The following is a 19221-nucleotide window of genomic DNA, read 5'->3' as shown; positions in this document are numbered from 1 at the left end:
GGTCCAGGTATGTCATGACACAAGTGGGGGGTGGGGTGGGCTTTCCTCTTTTGTTCTCTATGGCTCCTCTATTGTGCCTCAAGCAATGACATCACAAATTCCCATCGGACCAACTCCTTGAATGCCCTACTCCTATTTGCCTCCCCCAATTTTTTTTTACCCTTTAGTGTGTACTTTACTGTATTTATACTTGGGATATCACTTTTCAAGAGGAAAAATCACTGGAGGACGTCTTTAATAGTCAACTCAAGGACTCTCTCCTACCTCAAGCCAATATAACACTTGTTATTTTATATACAAATTATGATTTGGTCATGGAGGAAGGGCTCTATTAAATCTGTATCGCTGAAGCGTTTAATTGCGCGATAGAAATGGTATGGTAACTTCCAATTGAGCCTATGCAGCGTTTACCATGAATGCAGTCGCCGCTAACGTAGGAACATTGTCTTTACATTTAAATCACTGTGTAACCCGGAACTTCCGCGATATGGATTGAACAGAGCGTTCACACTATTTCCCCCTTCTGTTGCGCTGACAAATACTCAAACTTCAGCTAGCCACAATCTTTGCTGCTAGCTTGCTAATGCTTGGAGGAATAAGAAGAGTCAGGTACAGTTCTACTAGAGTAGTGAAGACTAGGCCTCTCTGATGACTTCCTGCCTCATTGTTATGACTCCAACACCACTGTCCCCCACATAACAGGTCCACCTGTGTAGATGAAAGCTGTTTGCTGTAAATTCCTGTGCTTCCCACAACAGCATCTAATTTGTCAGCTACCTGGGTCTTTCGAAGTTACTGTCATGCCCCTAGAGCCTTGGGAGAGGGAAGGTGGGTGAGGGGAAGTCTTCTAAGGTATAAGCACACAATGTACATAGGATAGTTCTTCAACATATTACAGGTAGATGTATGGATTATATTGGTGTGTGAAAGGAAGAAATAGCTTCAAAGTGCTACATTTCAATCCACATTTTCAATCAATCATTAATTTAGAACCTACAACATTTTACATTTAAGTCATTTAGCAGACGCTCTTATCCAGAGAGACTTACAGTTAGTGAGTGCATACATTTTCATACTGGCCCATTTAGGGCCATCATTTCAATGCCTATAGCCTACCTATGAAGGTGATTATATTTTACAGTTACACATAAAATATGTCTATGTGTGTGTTATCTACTTTCTATTTCCCACTCTAAAAAAGTCGTAGTCAATATTTGGAGCTGCACAGAAGAAGTGCTGGCGACCATGAAGTGGCAGAAGATGTTGCTTGCTGACCTCTATGGGTCAGTGTTGTTCACATAGGGCCCAATTCAGACTTAGGAAATGTACGCAGACACACTTCTCAGTAGTTGGTATCCAGACTTACCTTATGCAGGTGCGTAACAGGCTTTGCAGGTGTGGTCCCCTTGCGTGCTCAATACATTTCATTCAACCGCTGAAAAACCTCCCACTTGCTGGCCAACCGATTTTCTTGTGGAGATTTCATTCAATAGGGTTTTCAGTACATTTATCTAAAGCCATCTCTTTCAATTTGGTGTACCTTTAATTAGATTTTCTTCCACAGACTCACTAAAATATATGGAGAGAATGGTTCAGAATATTACAATGATTTGATTCATCCTGAAAGATGCCATATTCAATTGTTCAATGCCTGAAATATTGGAAGGTGAGAAAAGTGTACAATAGGGGTTGAACAATAGTCCTATAAATCTACCCTAATTATCCTCACTAATCATGGAACTGTGATGACTACAGTCCAGTCATTGTGAACCATGCGCCAGGCTCCAGGTTTAAACTGCAAAATATAAGGAAACGAACACTAAAGTGACAGTTATAAATGTATGTGGGCAAACCTTACGGTGGCTACAGATAGTGGCAAATATTTAACACGACACAAATTGTAAACAATGCAGTGAAAAGTTGGGGCATATAATTAAAACATTCTAGAAATCATAAATCAACTCGGTAGTTTTGGCACTATACTGTCATTTGTGCATGGCTACAGAAGCCTATAGCTTGGGTCTCCAAATTTCATCCCTGCAAGTCATAAGGCCAGCATTTCATAAACAATACAGTGGAAAAGTTGGTATGTTGATATGCTTCAGTTTGCTGCCGTATGACTGGTTTCACATTTATCTCCAGCGATCATAAGGTAAAATTAAAAACAATTATAATTTATGTTTATCCTTATCCAAACAGCTTTATAGCTCTTATAAAGTAAATGACAGTGTTATTTCTATTGGAAAAAAACAAAATAGATGTTGTTCCACTTGGAACCAACAGGTTGCTCGACCTTATTCATTGTTTCATTGTGTGTAAAGGTGGTCGAATTATGAGGGAATTAAGTCAAGGTCAGAATACGGTGTATCTGTAGACCAGGGCTTCCGTTAGCCGGTAATAGCCGGCTTTTGGCTGATAAAAAAAGAAAAGCGATAAATACAATTGCAGCTGGTCTATTGTCCAGGAGAAGAATATTTTTTTTTTTTGTTGCCTATTCATTGATGAAAATACCAGTCGATGTAAATTCATTTGACTGGTCATGCTTATTGGTCTATAGGTTCATTTGCATAATTTAGTGGAATTAAATTGGCGAGTGTTGAGAGTATTTTCATTATGTATCTTATTTATCAAGTGTACAGCATACAGATACAGAGTCTTTGAGCGGAAAATCTGTCAGACAGCGCGAGAGCTGCTGCTACAGCATCAAACACACCACTTTACAATGAGCTGGAGGCAGTGTGCATTTTGAAAAAATATACTTAATTGTTTGAAACCTGAACATTTTACTACATATTATGAGGCATGTCTTACCTTGCTTCAAAGTAGGCTAGCAAAAATCAGAACATACAGTATCCGTGGATGAAATATTTTTATATAAACTTCCTTTCATTGTCCTGTAGCCAATGTCAAAATCGCAGTCATATTAGCAACCCATGCTAGTTGTTGCATATTAGATATCCCCTCTTTCTACATTTCTAACAGATATTTTCAACTTTGTCACATGAAACCGCTTGCATGTGTGGTGCGCTTTTGAAACCCTGTCACATGAAACAGCTTGCACGTGCAGTGCGCTTTTGACAATTGTGTTTCCCGCTAATTGCATTATGGAATGAACATTCGCATAGTCTACTGCCTTGTGCGCATTGCTGTGCTTATAATGTGAAGAAATAATAGTTTATCAACATTTTAAACGAGACGTTCTATCTGTTGTATCAGCCTCATTGCTTTTAAACATTTTCTTATGTAGCCTAGGCCTACTGGTTGGATGGATTTGGGATCTATCGTCTCACAACTGTCCCAGAGTCTGTTTGGAATATGCTATTTCTTTCTTGACATGTACAGTACCAGTCAAAAGTTTGGACACACCTACTCATTCAAGGGTTTTTCTTTATTTTTACTATTTTCTACATTGTAGAATAATAGTGAAGACATCAAAACTATGAAATAACACATATGGAATCATGTAGTAACCAAAAAAGTGTTAAACAAATCAAAATATATTTTATATTTGAGATTCTTCAAAGTAGCCATCCTTTGCCTTGATGACAGCTTTGCACACTCTTGGCATTCTCTCAACCAGCTTCATGAGAAATGCTTTTCCAACAGTCTTGAAAGAGTTCCCACATATGCTGAGCACTTGTTGGCTGCTTTTCCTTCATTCTGCGATCCAATTCATCCCAAACCATCTCAATTGGGTTGAGGTTGGGTGACTGTGGAGGCCAGGTCATCTGATGCAGCACTCCATCACTCTCCTTCTTGGTCAAATTGCCCTTACACAGCCTGGAGGTGTGTTTTGGGTCATTGTCCTGTTGAAAAACAAATGATAGTCCCACTAAGCGCAAACCAGATGGGATGGTTATAATTATTGGTAATTATCTGTTTAGTGCAATGGTGGAGAGTGGTTTCCAATGTTAATGTGCTAGCTAATGTGCTAGCTAGCCAACGTTTAATTTTTGCTGCGTTATGAAAGGAACTAGACACGGACATGAATTATATGTTTAGTGTGTTAACACACTCTTGGTATGCTAGCTAGCTAGCGGGTAGCTACTGGTAACGTTTATTGGTAATTATCTGTTTAGTGCAACGGTGGAGAGTTGTTTCCAATGTTAATGTGCTAGCTAGCCAACGTTTAATTTTTGCTGCGTTACGAAAGGAACTAGACACGGACATGAATTATCTGTTTAGTGTGTTAACACACTCTTGGTAGTTTGTTGTAACCAAGTATTGGTGCTAAACTGTGTGTTATTGGATGCTAGCATGCTAGTTAGCTATGGCGTCATAGCTAGGCATCGTGGGCTGTTGTGGGTAGTTACTGTGGGTTGGCATTGTTTTTCGGCGGTGCCGGGGGTAGCACGGAGCTAGCTAGCTAGCCGTTCTTCAAACAAGGTCAACACAGTGGCCATTGCTAGCTAGCCAACAGACACGGACACGAATTATCTGCTTAGTGTGTTAACACACTATTGGTGGTTTGTTGTGACCAAGTGTTGGTGCTAAACTGTGTGTTTTTGGATGCTAGCATGCTAGTTAGCTATGGTGTCATAGTTAGCTAGCTGAATAAAGTGGGTTGAGTCTATTCCTTTAAACATTGAACCGCTGTGGTTCACAACAATTCTGATTTCTAAAGGTGGAAGTTGGTAGAGTTTTTGTTCGGGTGGTTCAGTGAAACAATTATAGTTTCTGAGGTAGAAGTTTTTGGTGAGGGAGGCCCTGCTCTCTACTCTCCCAGATGTTTAGTTCATTTCATTCCGATCTCCTCTGCATTATTGTAGCCATTTGCTACAGCCTGTCAACTATGCCTCTGCCTATCCCTGTTCTCTCCTCTCTGCACAGGCTACACAAACGCCCCACACCGCGTGGCTGCTGCCTCTCTAACCTGGTGGTCCCTGCACGCACCCCACACCTGGAGTTCCAGGTCTCAGGCAGCCTCTGGAACTGCCATTCTGCTGCCAACAAAGCTGACTTCATCCCAGCCTATGCTAATCTCCAGTCCCTCGACTTCCTGGCGCTGACGGAAACATGGATTACCACTGAAAACACTGCTACTCCTACTGCTCTCTCCTCGTCTGACCATGTGTTCTCGCATACCCCGAGAGCATCTGGTCAGAGGGGTGGTGGCACAGGAATCCTCATCTCTCCCAAGTGGACATTCTCAATTTTTCCCCTAACCCATCTGTCTATCTCCTCATTTGAATTCCATGCTGTCACAGTCACTAGCCCATTTAAGCTTAATATCCTTGTCATCTATCGCCCTCCAGGTTCCCTTGGAGAGTTCATCAATGAGCTTGACGCCTTGATAAGTTCCTTTCCTGAGGATGGCTCACCCCTCACAGTTTTGGGGGATTTCAACCTCCCTATGTCCACATTTGACTCATTTCTCTCTGCCTCCTTCTTTCCACTCCTCTCCTCTTTTGACCTCACCCTCTCACCGTCCCCCCCTACTCACAAGGCAGGCAATACGCTTGACCTCATCTTTACTAGATGCTGCTCTTCTACTAATCTCACTGCAACTCCCCTCCATGTCTCCGACCACTACTTTGTTTCCTTTTCTCTCTCGCTCTCCTCCCACACTACTCACTCTGCCCCTACACAGATGGTAATGCGCCGCCGCAACCTTCGCTCTCTCTCTCCCACTACTCTCTCCTCTTCCATCCTATCATCTCTTCCCTCTGCTCAATCCTTCTCCCTCCAATCTCCTGATTCTGCCTCCTCAACCCTCCTCTCCTCCCTTTCTGCATCCTTTGACTCTCTGTGTCCCCTATCCTCCCGGCCGGCTCGGTCCTCCCCTCCAGCTCCGTGGCTTGATGACTCATTGCGAGCTCACAGAACAGAGCTCCGGGCAGCGGAGCGGAAATGGAAGAAAACTAAACTCCCTGCCGACCTGGCATCTTTTCACTCCCTCCTCTCTACATTTTCTTCATCTGTTTCTGCTGCTAAGGCCACTTTCTACCACTCTAAATTCCAAGCATCTGCCTCTAACCCTAGGAAGCTCTTTGCCACATTTTCCTCCCTGCTGAATCCTCCCCCCCCCCCCCCCCTCCTCCTCTCTCTCTGTGGATGACTTCGTCAACCACTTTGAAAAGAAGGTTGACGACATTCGATCCTCGTTTGTTAAGTCTAATGACACTGCTGGTCCTACTCACACTGCCCTACCCTATGCTTTGACTTCTTTCTCCCCTCTCTCTCCAGACAAAATCATGCGACTTGTGACTGCAGGCCGCCCAACAACCTGCCCGCTTGACCCCATCCCCTCCTCTCTTCTCCAGACCATCTCCGGTGACCTTCTCCCCTACCTCACCTCGCTGATCAACTCATCCTTGACCGCTGGCCATGTCCCTTCCGTCTTCAAGAGAGCGAAAGTTGCTCCCCTTCTCAAAAAACCAACACTCGATCCCACTGATGTCAACAACTACAGACCAGTATCCCTTCTTTCTTTTCTTTCCAAAACTATTGAGCGTGCCGTCTTTAGCCAACTCTCTTGCTATCTCTCTCAGAATGACCTTCTTGATCCAAACCAGTCAGGTTTCAGGACTGGTCATTCAACTGAGACTGCTCTTCTCTGTGTCACGGAGGCTCTCCGCACTGCTAAAGCTAACTCTCTCTCCTCTGCTCTTGTCCTTCTAGACCTGTCTGCTGCCTTTGATACTGTGAACCATCAGATCCTCCTCTCCACCCTCTCCGAGCTGGGCATCTCCGGCGCGGCTCACTCCTGGATTGCGTCCTACCTGACCGGTCGCTCCTACCAAGTGGCGTGGCGAGAAGCTGTCTCCGCACCACGTGCTCTCACCACTGGTGTCCCCCAGGGCTCAGTTCTAGGCCCTCTCCTTTTCTCCCTATACACCAAGTCACTTGGCTCTGTCATATCCTCACATGGCCTCTCCTATCATTGCTACGCTGACGATACACAACTAATCTTCTCCTTTCCCCCTTCTGATAACCAGGTGGCGAATCGCATCTCTGCATGTCTGGCAGACATATCAGTATGGATGACGGATCACCACCTCAAGCTGAACCCTGGCAAGACGGAGCTGCTCTTCCTCCCGGGGAAGGACTGCCCGTTCCATGATCTCGCCATCACGGTTGACAACTCCGCTGTGTCCTCCTCCCAGAGTGCGAAGAGCCTAGGCGTGACCCTGGACAACACCCTGTCGTTCTCCGCCAACATCAAGGCGGTGACCCGCTCCTGCAGGTTCATGCTCTACAACATCCGGAGAGTACGACCCTGCCTTACACAGGAAGCGGCACAGGTCCTAATCCAGGCACTTGTCATCTCCCGTCTGGACTACTGCAACTCGCTGTTGGCTGGCCTCCCTGCCTGTGCCATTAAACCCCTACAACTCATCCAGAACGCCGCAGCCCGTCTGGTGTTCAACCTTCCCAAGTTCTCTCACGTCACCCCCCTCCTCCGCACACTCCACTGGCTTCCAGTTGAAGCTCGCATCCGCTACAAGACCATGGTGCTTGCCTATGGAGCAGTGAGGGGAACGGCACCTCTGTACCTTCGGGCTCTGATCAGTCCCTACACCCAAACGAGGGCATTGCGTTCATCCACCTCTGGCCTGCTGGCTCCCCTTCCTCTGCGGAAGCATAGTTCCCGCTCAGCCCAGTCAAAACTGTTCGCTGCTCTGGCACCCCAATGGTGGAACAAGCTCCCTCACGACGCCAGGACAGCGGAGTCACTCACCACCTTCCGGAGACATTTGAAACCCCACCTCTTTAAGGAATACCTGGGATAGGATAAAGTAATCCTTCTAGCCCCCCCCCCCCCAAAAAAAAAAAATTGTAAAGTGGTTATCCCACTGGCTATAGGGTGAACGCACCAATTTGTGAGTCGCTCTGGATAAGAGCGTCTGCTAAATGACGTAAATGTGCCCTTGAGCAAGGCACTTAACCCTAATTGCTCCTGTAAGTCGCTCTGGATAAGAGCGTCTGCTAAATGACTAAAATGTAAATGTAAATGTAATGGTGTATCGCTGCAGAATGCTGTGGTAGCCATGCTGGTTAAGTGTGCCTTGAATTTTAAATAAATCACAGACAGTGTCACCAGCAAAGCACCCACACCATAACACCTCCTCCTCCCATGCTTCACAGTGGGAACCACACATGCGGAAATCATCTGTTCACCTACTCTGCGTCTCACAAAGACACAGCGGTTGGAACCAAAAATCTCACATTTGGACTAATGTCCATTGCTCTTGTTTCTTGGCCCAAGCAAGTCTCTTCTTATTGGTGTCCTTTAGTGGTGGTTTCTTTGCAGCAATTCGACCATGAAGGCCTGATTCACGCAGTCTCCTCTGAACAGTTGATGTTGATATATGTCTGTTACTTGAACTCTGTGAAGCATTTATTTGGGCTGCAATCTGAGGTGCAGTTAACTCTAATTAACTTATCCTCAGCAGCAGAGGTAACTCTGGGTCTTCCATTCCTGTGGCGGTCCTCGTGAGAGCCAGTTTCATCATTGCGCTTGATGGTTTTTGCGACTGCACTTGCAACCTTTATGTCTTAAAGTAATGATGGACTGTCATTTCTCTTTGCTTATTTGAGCTGTTCTTGCCATAATATGGACTTGGTCATTTACCAAATAGGGCTATCTTCTGTATACCACCCCCTACCTTATCACAACACAATTGATTGGCTCAAACGCATTAAGAAGGAAATAAATACCACAAATTAACTTTTAAGAAGGCACACCTGTTAATTGAAATGCATTCCAGGTGACTACCTCATGAATCTGGTTGAGAGAATGCCAAGAGTGTGCAAAGCTTTCATCAAGGCAAAGGGTGGCTATTTGAAGAATCTCAAATATAAAATATATTTTGATTTGTTTAACACTTTTTTGGTTACTACATGATTCCATATGTGTTATTTCATAGTTCTGATGTCTTCACTATTATTCTACAATGTCCGTAATAGTAAAAATAAAGAAAAACCCTTGAATGAGTAGGTGTGTCCAAACCTTTGACACAAGCCTACCAGACGAGCTAAACCACTTCTATGCTCGCTTCGAGGCAAGCAACACTGAAGCATGCATGAGAGCACCAGCTGTTCCGGATGACTATGTGATCACGCTCTCCGTAGCCGATGTGAGTAAGACTTTTAAGCAGGTCAACATTCACAAGGCCGCAGGGCCAGACGGATTACCAGGACGTGTACTCCGAGCATGTGCTGACCAACTGGCAAGTGTCTTCACTGACATTTTCAACATGTCCCTGACTGAACATGTTTCAAGCAGACCACCATAGTCTCCGTGCCCAAGGACTCTAAGATAACCTGCCTAAATGACTACCGACCCGTAGCACTGACGTCTGTAGCCATGAAGTGCTTTGAAAGGCTGGTCATGGCTCACATCAACAGCATTATCCCAGAAACCCTAGACCCACTCCAATTTGCATACCGCCCCAACATATCCACAGATGATGCAATCTCTATTGCACTCCACACTGCCCTTTCCTACCTGGACAAGAGGAACACCTACGTGAGAATGCTATTCATTGACTACAGCTCAGCATTCAACACCATAGTGCCCTCTAAGCTCATCACTAAGCTAAGGATCCTGGGACTAAACACCTCCCTCTGCAACTGGATCCTGGACTTCCTGACGGGCTGCCCCCAGGTGGTAAGGGTAGGTAACAACACATCTGCCACACTGATCCTCAACACGGGGGCCCCTCAGGGGTGCGTGCTCAGTCCCCTCCTGTACTCTCTGTTCACCCATGACTGCATGGCCAGGCACGACTCCAACACCATCATTAAGTTTGCCGACGACACAACAGTGGTAGGCCTGATCACCGACAACGATGAGACAGCCTATAGGGAGGAGGTCAGAGACCTGGCCGTGTGGTGCCAGGACAACAACCTCTCCCTCAACGTGACCAAGACAAAGGAGATGATTGTGGACTACAGGAAAAAAAAGAGGACTGAGCACGCCCCCATTCTCATCGACGGGGCTGTAGTGGAACAGGTTGAGAGCTTCAAGTTCCTTGGTGTCCACATTACCAACGAACTATCATGGTCCAAACACACCAAGACAGTCGTGAAGAGGGCACGACAAAGCTTATTCCCCCTCAGGAGACTGAAAAGATTTGGCATGGGTCCTCAGATCCTCAAAAAATTCTACAGCTGCACCATCGAGAGCATCCTGACTGGTTGCATCACCGCCTGGTATGGCAACTGCTTGGCCTCCGACCGCAAGGCACTACAGAGGGTAGTGCGTACGGCCCAGTACATCACTGGGGCCAAGCTTCCTGCCATCCAGGACCTCTATACCAGGCGGTGTCAGAGGAAGGCCCTCAAAATTGTCAAAGACTCCAGCCACCCTAGTCATAGACTGTTCTCTCTGCTACCGCATGGCAAGCGGTACCGGAGTGCCAAGTCTAGGTCCAAAAGACTTCTCAACAGCTTCTACCCCCAAGCCATAAGACTCCTGAACAGCTAATCATGGCTACCCGGACTATTTGCACTGCCCCCCCACCCCATCCTTTTTACGCTGCTGCTACTCTGTTAATTATTTATGCATAGTCACTTTAACTCTACCCACATGTCCATATTACCTCAACTACCTCAACTAGCCGGTGCCCCCGCACATTGACTCTGCAACGGTACCCCCCTGTATATATAGCCTCCCTACTGTTACTTTATTTTACTTCTGCTCTTTTTTTTCTCAACACTTTTTTTGTTGTTGTTTTATTTTTACTTTTTTTGTTAAAAATAAATGCACTGTTGGTTAAGGGCTGTAAGTAAGCATTTCACTGTAATATCTGCACCTGTTGTATTCGGCGCATGTGACCAATAAAATTTGATTTGATTTGATTTGATTTACTGTACAAGCTGACCAATAGAATAGGTAAACTTTTCTACTATGCGGGATAGTAGATTGACATAGGCTAGTGATTTTGCTGTTCGTTACTCATCTTGTTGGCTGAGGAAAGGTAAATGTGGACAGCTATTCTAACATCTTCAAAGTGTGCATCAAAATTAGGTAAGAAGGACCGCATATTGTTGCATCCTCGACTTGCATGTTCTGTTAATATGAATTACCACAATCTAAATGTGATTTCTGTCATTCTGAGCACCGTGGGTGGATGCCCTAATCAGGTTACGCACCCAATGCATATGGGTCCAGTACATTTTTCAAATGTCCGGTAAATTAAAATGCTGTTGGTCAAACGTCCAGCGCCACATTTTCCTAACGGAAACCCTGTAGTAGACACACCTTTGCCACACCTCCATTTCTGTGATCTCTACCTGAAAGAATAGCTGGCTGAAACATGCGTTACCTCATGCCTAAGTTCAAGGTCAGAATACGAATAGAGAGAAAAGTGCATAAAAAGGGAATTAAGTCGGGTCTGAATCGGCACCATGGAGGGCTCAGGGCTGTGTGACTGTGTGAATGCATCACAGTCTGGTTTACCTCAAACCGTGGTTTACTATTCTCCTCCAAACAGTGTCCAGGCAGCCTGTAACCTACGGGGCTCTCCTCTGTCTCCAACCCAGGATTCACTCTCTCTCACCCTCACAAATCTAGTTTCACCTAATGGTTGATGTGGGAACCTGGATTTTCCCACAGGAATTATTACATTGTTACTGTGTTTGTGACGACAAAAGTAGTTGAGATATTACTCATAAAGATAATGCTGCAAACACAACTTTATTTTAAAGTAAACCTATCACATAGTTTTAAACACAGTCGTTGAAAATTATTGTTTTTGTTTTATGGGTTAATGAACTATAAAGCATGACAAAAGTGAAATGAGACCATGCTTACAAAATGCATGGCTGGATGCATTTAGAACTACTGTCTGTGGTTCTATCAACCCAAACTAGGGGATAAAAGCTAAACGTCTTTTGATTTTTACGGGTTTCAATGGCATTGGTTTTAACAAGTTAATTTAGATACAAAGTTTTTCCAGACAACTTGAAACCCTAGTTATTTTTGTTTGGTTTTTATAACGACACGAGGTCTAGGGGACGTGTTTCACTGAAATGTTGGATCCTGACGTAGCTTTAACTGCCTCTTACTGTGGACCTCCGTGACGTATGCTTCAACAGAAAGCAGCAGGCTGATGGTGGGGGTTGATATGGCACTGCTCATTCATGCCTGCTCCCTGCCTGGCACAGCTCTGACTGCATGGGCACTGAAGCCAAGAATCAGACTGAGTGGCACTTTGGGCAGCAGCAAAATCATGGGGGAGTTCTATTCTGTGAACTGTTCTCTCTCTTTATCACACCCGCTTCTATGAACTTTATCAAGACAGATTAGTGTTGAAGTTTGAAAAGGGTGTGGAAAGGAAAGAGCGCATGGGGGAGAAACATGGGTGTGTGTGTGTGGGGGAACTGTGGAGAAGTGTGTGTGTGTGTGTGTCCGTGGCGTGGGGATGTGTGGAGGCTGGGGGTAGCTAGCTTAGGGAACGAAAGACAGCAGCTGGCAGTAGCTGAAAGACCTTATCCCCTTTAAATAGCTAGCAATTTACAGTATGGGTGAGATAACAGCTGACATCTTTAACAACAGATAACTAGATCTTGGAGGCAAAAATCAGGACCAACCAGTCTCTGTAAAGAATTGGCAGAGGATAAAAAACTGAGGGGGACAAAAGAGCTAACACATGATCTGCTGTGCATCTTGGGTGGCCTGAGGATGAGCGCCCATTGTTGTTAGAATTCAATAGGGCTGATTAGTAAGAAGTGTGTGTGTGTGTGTGTGTGTGTGTGTGTGTGTGTGTGTGTGTGTGTGTGTGCACGCGCGCACGGCGCACTGGAATGCTTGTTTGAGTTTGTGTGAGGGGGTGTTCTGTGTTTGCACATTTGCAGCAAAAGTAGAAGAATGAATAGAAATAAAAAAAGTACTAGTTGACAACATACCTCCTAAATGTTATTCCTTCTGGAAAGTCTTCAGTTGGAATAATACCCCTAAAGCACTTTAGAGATGTATAACATAAATAACTAATGCCATAGTTTTCAATGGCAATCATTATCTTACATAAATGTATAATAGGCTACATAGTTTACTAACTTAGAACTAGTAGTCAGTTACTCCTTTACTACTAATTTACTACAAAGACAATGTAAAACTTGATCCAATGTGCATTGTGTTTGTGCAGTCATGCACCTATAGAATGTTGCTCCTATAGAATGTTGCTCCCTCCATTTTGTTTCTTCTAATCAGTCGTCTGACTACACTCCATCACGCAGAGAAGATATCAATATTTACTAAATGTACGTCAAGCTAACAAATGTGTTTGCAATTTATACATTCTCTCTGACTGGAGGAACAATATGAATTTCCAGGTCGGCCCCTGCAGTGTAAACATTTTTTAAATAAACAGGAACCAACGTAATGCCCTTTTAATTGATTCATTCTGGCCCGCCGTGTTTACAGAAGGGCCTAAATTTAAACTCGTAATGCAAACCTAGTGTACAGAAGTGGTTTGTTTGGTTAAAACAATAACAATTTGAATGCCAGCAACATCGGGGCTGTTTGCTTTGTGTTTCCATGATTGGGGCTCCTTTTGGGGACGAAAGACCAGTGAATCCATGCTGGCTGTTCTTTCACAAATTACACACACCATACCACAGCACAGTGTGACTGCGAAAAAGACTCAGAGAATAATCATACACTCTTAGAAAAAAAGGTGCTCTCTAGTACCTAAAAGGGTTCTTCAGCTGTCCCCATTGGAGAACCCTTTTGAGTTCCATGTCGAACACTTTCCACAGAGGGTTCTACATGGAACCCAAAAGGGTTCTCCTATGGGTACAGTCGAAGAACCCTTTTGGAAACCCTTTTTCTTCTAAGAGTGCAAGGTGGCATGGCATTGTAGAGCAATCTGGAAATGAAGAGAATCAGAGGATTATAATTAAACACTTGCAAGTGGCAGTAAAAGATAATGAAGGTATAGTGCAGACTGGCAGGCATTTAATGTGGCCGGCTCAACATGGCATATAGCTGTGGGAGCTGCACCATATGCCCCTCGCTCTGCGCAAACATCCCAGCTCTGTCCATAAAAAGGATGCTTGAAACCAATGCTAACAGCACACTGACATGTTTCTGCACTAGGCTATTTATGTTCCTTTCTATGTTCTCCCTAGGCTAACATACCTCTCACTCTCTGTTCTGAAGCTGAATGTGAATAGGATACTTTATTAGCCAAAATAGCATATCATAGCATATGTTCGGCCCTATATCTTGATCCTAACCATGATTTTCTATAGCCTACAACTGTAAAAACTGCATGGACTAATAATGTTCAGGACTGCGTACTTATTCCCTATACTGTATTGTGCACCACTTTTGACCAGAGCCCTGGTCAAAAGTATTGCACTAAATACGTAATAGAGTGCTATTTGGATTGCATCCCAGGGCTTTGGCCTGCTGTTCTGTTCTATTCCAGACCAGAAGCCTGTCTGTTCTTTACTCTACACTGAAGTCCTTCTCCACAGGGTGGAGTATTGCAGTGAGACTGAGCACTAATAGGGAAATTGTGAAAGACAGAGTGGCCCTACGGACTACTTACCACATGTAGAAACCAGGGAAACTCTGCTCAAGCATAACAACTGCTCCAGGAAAGGCCGCTGAAGAAAGTATTTGTTCCCATGGGGACCTACATTACTTACTACTCTAATACTGAGTGGAGAACTGACTGTCAACTGTAGTTATTCGATTAGGGCACGTTTTATGTCTGTCGTAGTTTAACTCTACACTTCAGTGCTTAGGTAATCATGTTGGATGCTGTAAACATAATTTCTAAAGGCTGACACTGTTTTAAGTGTTAAGGTGCTAAGCACTAAGAAATGTTTTCAGCTACAGTGTAATGGTTTGACTTGGAGGTGGTTGAGTGTACTTGCCTGGCACCCATCCACATTGGTTCGGCCAAAGTGACATTTCTTCTCCCCGATGAGTGTGGATTTCCCTCCCTCCCCTACGATTTCTAGAATGCGAACACATTCTGACCGTTCTGATTGGTCCCAGAAACCGATGGGTTGGGCCAGAGCCAGCCCACATGATGACGTTATCAACTTTGATCCTCTGATTGGTTAGATTTTTTTGAGAATCCAATCCCTGATGAATTTGTTTTGTACAACGCCCTTCATTTTGAAGTCACACAAATGACTTCTAGGATGGCAGATTCAGACTGAATGTGTTTAGCGATCGATAGAGCAGCGGAATTAAATTCAGGGTGAGTCATCAGGCAATGACTAGACTATGCTAGATGAGGTTACAAATCCCTAACCAAATGATCCTCATCACCTAAATACATCAGTGGTGGGGAGTGGGTCGAGCTCTTCTAGGAGCCCAGCCCTAGGCCACCTAGCCCCAGCAGTCCCAGCTCTAGCCCAAACTAGCCCCAACCCCACCCAGGCCAAACTAACCCCAAACCCAATCCCAACCCGCTCCAGCCCAGCCCACCAATCCCTTGCCCAGATTGCATGCTGCCTGTCCCAGAGCTGACTCACTGTGGGCCCACAGGGCCTCACCACATGAAACAGGGGTTTGGGCCAAAGGCCTGTCCACAAAGATACATATGCTTTTGCTATTAACCATATTTATGAGTAATGGAGGGAATGCCCTTTCAAATGGGGTAAGACACATTTTTGTTTCCCTTTTGAGCATGACAACTAACAACCCAACCTAGAAACCTTATGTAACTCCAAATCTATAGCAGACAACTGGATACTTCACCTCATTTCTGTAAATATATCTTTAGCAACTGTTTAATTTGTTGTGTGTATGGAAGACATACACTACTATCTACTGCTTTGAGTAGTGTAATTCAGTCATTTCTGTATGAAATGTGAGATCACCATCAGTGCTTGTTGTAATGGTTGGTGGTAATGACTGGTCAAACGAATAGTACGTTGTTACACCTGTGTGTACCAAGCTGGCCATTCACTCATTACTGACCAAATAAGAAAATAAATAAACAAACATAGCCAGCTGGGAAAACCTACACTAACATGGGGTGGTGTTGAACAAAATGTGAACGGTTGGTGGTAACATAAAAATCCCAAGGTTGTGCACAGTGTTTCATTGTGAGGGTATATACAGTGCATTGGAAAGTATTCAGACCCCTTTACTTTTTCCAAATGTTGTTACGTTATAGCCTTATTCTAAAATGTATTAAAATGTTTTTCCCCCCTCATCAATCTACATACAATACCCCATAATGACAAAGGAAAAACAGGTTTTTGAAAATGTTTGCAAATAAAAAAACTGAAATTTCACATTCACATAAGTATTCAGACCCTTTACTCAGTACTTTGTTGAAGCACCTTTGGCAGCGATTACAGCCTCAAGTCTTCTTGGGTATAATGCACAAGCTTGGCACACCTGTATTTGGGGAGTTTCTCTCATTCTTCTCTGCAGATCCTCTCAAGCTCTGTCAGGTTGGATGGGGAGCGTCGCTGCACAGCTATTTTCAGGTCTCTCCAGAGATGTTCGATCGGGTTCAAGTCCGGGCTCTGGCTGGGCCTCTCAAGGACATTCAGAGACCTGTCCCAAAGCCACTCCGGTGTTGACTTGGCTGTGTGCTTAGGGTCATTGTCCTATTGGAAGGTGAACCTTCACCCCAGTCTGAGGTCCTGAGCTCTCTGGAGCAGGTTTTCATCAAGGATCTGTCTGTACTTTGCTCTGTTCATCTTTCCCTCGATCCTGACTAGTCTCCCAGTCCCTGCCGCTGAAAAACATCCCCACAGCATGATGCTGCCACCACCATGCTTCACCGTAGGGATGGTGCCACATTTCCTCCAGACGTAATGCTTAGTATTCAGGCCAAAGAGTTCAATCTTGGTTTCATTAGACCAGAGAATATTGTTTCTCATGGTCTGAGAGTCCTTTAGGTGCCTTTTGGCAAACTCCAAGTGGGCTGTCATGTGCCTTTTACTGAGGAGTGGATTTCTTCTGGCCACTCTACCATAAAGGCCTGATTGGTGGAGTGCTGCAGAGATGGTTGTCCTTCTGGAAGTTTCTCCCATCTCCACAGAGGAACTCTGGAGCTCTGTCAGAGTGACCACCGGGTTCTTGGTCACCTCCCTGACCAAGGCCCTTCTCCCCCGATTGCTCAGTTTGGCCAGGTGGCCAGCTCTAGTAAGAGTCTTGGTGGTTCCAAACTTCTTCCATTTAAAAATGATGGAGGCCAGTGTTCTTGGGATCCTTCAATGCTGCAGACATTTTTTGGTACCCTTCCCCAGATCTGCGCCTCGACACAGTCCTGTCTCGAAGCTCTACGGACAATTCCTTCAACCTCATGGCTTGGTTTCTGCTGACATGCACTGTCAACTGTGGGACCTTATATAGACAGGTTTGTGCTTTTCCAAATCATGTCCAATCAATTGAATTTACCACTGGTGGACTCCAATCAAGTTGTAGAAACATCTCAAGGATGATCAATCAAAACAGGATACACCTGAGCTCAATTTCAAGTCTCATAGCAAAGGGTCTGAATACTTATGTAAATAAGGTAGTTCGTTTTTTTATTTGTAATACATTTTCAAAAAAACCTGTTTTTGCTTCATCATTATGGGGTATTGTTTGTAGATTGATGAGGATTTTTATTGATTTAATCCATTTTAGAATAAGGCTCTAACGTAACAAAATGTCAAAAAAGTCAAGGGGTCTGAATACTTTCCCAATGCACTGTACATATAACAAAATGTATCTCTATCAAGATTGGAGTCTTCAGGCAAAGTTATACAAATGCAATTGTATTTGGAGTCTTCAGGCAAAGTTATACAAATGCAATTGTATATAAACACAAACAAACACTGGGAGAATTTCTGAGCACAAACTACAACTATACACTAATGTTCTTACATACAGGTCTCACAGATTGTCCAAAGAAACATTTGAGTTCTCTACTAATTTTCGTGATTTAATCCCAGTGAAAAATTGTAGGAGTACAGTAATGAGTGGCCCATGTAGCAGCCCTTGTATGGCTCCCCCGGTTGCAGTTAGACTGACCTCTGCTGGATAAACTGTAGAATGCATTATGAAACTCATACAGCACTCATGTTTTCCCAAAAACAGAATAAATATTAAATCCAGCCAGGCAACTGCAATAAGAGAACAAAAAATTATACAGTTCACATTTTTTTCACTAAAAGTAAAGAGAATGTGACTAAGGTAAAAAAAAAAAAAATCTTAACCAAATAAATAAATGACTTTTAATTGCATTGCAAAAGAAGATTAAGACGACCAACACCTACAGGAATTCAAACGATGCTTTCTGTCCCGTGTTTGACTGATGTTTCCATAAATGGCTCCATTAAAGGATCAGCTTGGTGTGTTTAGTGCTAAACACACAGGACTCATGTTGAAAGACACATACAGGCTCTTGTTCAGATAACGAACACCACAGAGACAGACAGAGCAGTCCTGAGAGAAGAGCACAAGAGGAGCGGGTCAGGAAGAAAATAAAAACACAGGGCCGGCCGGCGCTCCGCTCTCCTCCGATGGACCGACTCGCTGGGTGGTTAGTCTGTTTATTTAGTCTGTGGAGGTGATGGGAACAGAGCAGCAGCCACTGCCAATTTTCTTTGCACCGAGAAAATATTCATGTTGACAGCTGGAATCCAGGGCACAGAGTCAAAATGGGCATCCCAAATGGCACCCTATCCCTTTTATAGTGCACTACTTTTGACTAGAGCCTTTTGTAGTGCACTATGAAGGGATATGCTAAATGGCATATTATTATTATTATTATTATTATGAAGGGAATGGGGTTCTATTTGGGATGCATACAAACAGTCTCAGGGCCAACAGATACAAGACCAAGCTCACATGAAACACAGCTCCAGATTCAAATACCAGCACCATTCAGAGGAATTTGAGAGAAAACAAGGGGATTTGGCAAGGCAATTAACAATTCAGAAGCAGAAATGATCAGTGTTGTGAAATAGTAGAGAAGGGTTTATTAATATGTCTGAAACATGAGCCTATTACCGTTTCAAAATGACAAATAAAAGAAAGTACTGCAACTGCTCGTCACATATCAAATTGTGTGAAGTAATAATGTAGTAGGTCAAGGTTCTCTGCTAATCCACTATACACTGAGTGTACAAAACATTAGGAACACCTGCTCTTTCCACGACAGACTGACCAGGTGAATGCTATGATCCCTTATTGATGTCTTGTTAAATCCACTTCGATCAGTGTAGATTAAGGGGAGGAGACAGGTTAAAGAAGGATTTTTAAGCCTCGAGACAGTTGAGACATGGATTGTGTGTGTTCCATTC

The sequence above is a fragment of the Coregonus lavaretus genome (assembly GCF_964263955.1).
Source record: "Coregonus lavaretus genome assembly, chromosome: 19".
Lineage (NCBI taxonomy): Eukaryota > Metazoa > Chordata > Actinopteri > Salmoniformes > Salmonidae > Coregonus > Coregonus lavaretus.
Note: the sequence above shows the minus strand (reverse complement) of the source record.